General features: G+C 38.2%; 1 pseudogene; it reads left to right on the top strand.

Annotated features, from left to right (window-relative positions):
* Positions 1-2: 2 nt before the first annotated feature.
* On the top strand, positions 3-1229 carry LOC118321946 (annotated as a pseudogene).
* Positions 1230-3562: the final 2333 nt, after the last annotated feature.

The raw sequence follows: 3562 nt of genomic DNA, 5'->3' as shown, positions 1-3562 counted from the left end.
TTTTCCGTGTCAGGGACAAGCTGGAGGACATCGGCACCGAGGAGGGAAACAGCTGGCTGGGTCACATTTACAACCTGCGGGGCTACATTCAGTACAAGCTGGGGTTCACTGAAGACGCCCAGAGTTTGTTCAACCAGGCTGCAGAGGCCCTCCGCCAGATAAGAGGAGCAGAAGAGGGTCCCTGGTTAGTGGTGAACTACGGGAACCTGGCTTGCTGCACCACCACCTGGAGAAAAGGAAAGGAGTGTCCAGGCTTACCTGTCAAAGGTCGACCGCCCCTGATGAATAAATATCCATCTCCATCCCAGGATGGAGGCTCCTCCAGGAGATCTACGTGAAAAAGCCTGGGACCTGGATGAAGTTCAGCACAGACCCAAAAGATGCTGGCTGCAGATTACTTTGAGAGAGCCATCAGGATGCAGCCGGACATGGTGGAGTGGAACACCAGCCGTGTCTTAGCATTAGTGAGTGCTTCTAACTACTGCAACAAAGAGCTGGAGGCTGACATCTTGGAGGAAATGAGAATCGCCAAAGAACAGGATCCAGAGAACTTGTACCTCGCTGTTAAATACCTTGAACAACGTGGTAAGGCAGGAGAAAGTATTGAAGATGAAGCACGTGAGTTAGGCAGACAGGTTTTGATAAATCCTGTCAGCAGCTACAGCGGTATGAAAGCAATACTGTGGGTTTACAGAAACTATGTATCTGTAGATGAGGCCATTACTTTGGCAGAGGAGGCTCTGAAACAACATCCAGATGTACGTTATCTGAAGAGCTGTGTTGCACTCTGCTACAAATGGATTTATTTCAGGGATATTGACCAAGACGTAATGGATAGAAGCAGAATAGAGAGAGCACTCAGTCTCCATAAAGAGGTGGTTTCTCTTTACCCTCATTCTTCTCTCATGAAGAAAATAGACCTTGCAAATATATACGCAAAGTCAAGTCACGGCCAGGCTCAAGCTGAGCAGATATACCAGGAACTGCTAGAACGTGATCTGGAACCTGCAGACAAACAGATGCTTTATCACAGCTACGCAAACCATTTATTCTATCATCTAAACGATAGAGACAGGTCAACACAGTATCACATGAGGGCAGCAGAGATACCGCAACAATCCTTCTTTCGTGATAAAAGCATCAGAGTTCTTACTCAGATAAGAGACAGAAAGAAAGACAGAATGTCTAGAGAAATAGAGAAGTTTCTGGCAAACCTGCAAGATCCATAATGTTTTTAACTGCACTGCTTAGGAATCCAGAAAAAAATGCATTAGCTCAAGAAATCTGTAGATATAAATTTGATCACATACAAACTCGGAGGAAAGATTTGTGGAAACTGCAGAAAAGACTACTTCTTCAAATAAACTCAAAATGGAAGCGAGAAATCTACGGTGAAGACCCTGATCGCAACATTGCAGGAAGTAAAGTTCGTATAATTGACCCAGGTACTTGTACGAGGGCACCCTTTCAATGGATTTACCATCAGATGTGAAAATACTAAAATCATCAAGCAAGCTTCAAAAAAGACCATGAACTTTGTCTTCTGAGCATTTAAAACTAATTTTAGGCTCATCAGGGAAGTTTGTAATGATGGAAATGAAGTCTGAAGCTCTTGCACTGCCTGTCCTAAGGAGGGAGCATGTGCATAAAGTACAGTGTCAAAATAAAAATATGTGGTCAATGTCCTCCAGAGCTTTACACACTTGAGCTAATGAAAGAGGTTTAAAATCAAACAAATCCAAATTTGTGGCAGTAGTGGCAGAACATGAGATCAGTGTATTTAAGTTAGAGATGTCAAATATAGACACACACATGAATAAAGTGTTTGTTAAACTGACTGACCATTATTCTATCTGAACCAACCCGAATGTGATCAGGGAGGTCTGAAGCATCAAGGACAAGGATTTAATTAATTTCCAGGATTTTGTTGGGTTATTTAGGTTCTCTATAACTGACTTTAGACGAAACTCTAATTTGAGGTGTATTTGTTATAATTAAATCCAGCAAGGTGGACTTATTTTGTGCTTTAGGATTTGGCCTTGTTGGTGCATTAATGAACTGCACAAGGATTAAGGAGTCACAAAGTTCTTTAAAACAATCTGAGTCACATGAAAGCCAGTCCCAAAACAGGTCACGCATAAGGATGAATAGTCAGGATACAAAATTAAGTGTGTGTCAGTTAATTGAATCAAAAAATGCAATAATAACAACAAGTGACACTCCTCTTGTCTTTGGAAACACTGGGACGGATGTCTGTATGTGTTTCATATCTGTGTTGTTGTCCATGTATTGTTTTGTGTTGTTTTCATGTTAATATGGATTTCTATGTGTGAAATAAAGTTAATTTGAAATTTAAAATATGTCAGTTGTTCTTGAGCAGAAGACACAATTTTGATGCTAAATCTCTAATTTAAGGTTACATTGTTCTGTTGTCTTATAGAATACATGCCATTTTATTATTATTTATTGTATTATATATTTCTTTCCTCTGGTCTTTATTTGCATATTTGGTGTTGAGGTAATCCAAAAGTAACATAAAGTAATCAAGTTACTTTAATATTGTGAAACTTAGCTTACTGACTGCATTTTTTATCAGGTAATTAGTAATGTATCCGATTACATTTTTAAAGTAACCCTGGGAATAACCATAAATGGTATTATATTAACAACAAGGGATGATCAGAGGTTTTGGAACCAGAAAATGACAAACAATCCATGTGGTAGAGGATGTTTTTAGTAAATTATTTTTACCCTTATTATTAGTTTGTTGTATCAAGTTACATAATTCAGTTTAGACTTCTAAACCCAAAATATGTTGAAAAAACACGTCTTCCTGTAAGGAGGAAAAGGTCCGACCACTCAAAGACACAGCGACATCTAGTGGATTCTTGTTTTTAATGTTTTATTGGCTTTAATGGATAGAAACAGCTGTAGAGTGACAGGAAAGGGTGGAAGAGAGACGGGATGCAGCAAACTGAACCCTGCAGAATCAGAAGGGTGGCAGAATTTATCAGAATAAAGTCACTTAAATGCATCTTCTTTATACAAAAGTTTAAATATACTCAGTTTTCTTCCATTAAAGAAAATGATTACGTTACCTGTAAAAATAATTTATAGCCAATTAATTTATGTGTTTTTTTTCTCATAATTTGGTAGATCATTAAGAATCATCTGGATGATTAATAAACTGAAATAGAGATCATAAGCTATACAGCATTATAACGCTCACATGTTTATAATAATATAAAATCAACTTGAAGAAGAAAATGAGTCAATGGAACAAAATGGAATTATATCATCTGTACTGAAAATAGTGCAGACACTTAACTTCATTTAAAACAAGTGAGTTGCTTCAACAATTCATTTTTGAGGATTCATTTATGTTAATTTACTTCCGTTATTAAGATGTGTTGTCAGGTTGTACAGTCCAAGGTTTGAGACTTGTGTGATACCTGCTGATAAAGGGGACAAAGTTTAGATTTCAAAGCCAGATAATCAGAGCTCTGTGCAGATCTGTTGTGTCAGTATGACAGAAACGGTGCTGTAGGTTTCTATTAGTGGG

This window comes from Morone saxatilis, unplaced genomic scaffold (assembly GCF_004916995.1).
Source record: "Morone saxatilis isolate NCDOM2014 unplaced genomic scaffold, NCSU_SB_2.0 Contig12, whole genome shotgun sequence".
In the NCBI taxonomy this organism is placed as follows: Eukaryota; Metazoa; Chordata; class Actinopteri; family Moronidae; genus Morone; species Morone saxatilis.
Note: the sequence above shows the minus strand (reverse complement) of the source record. Positions and strands in the feature narration are given on the sequence as shown.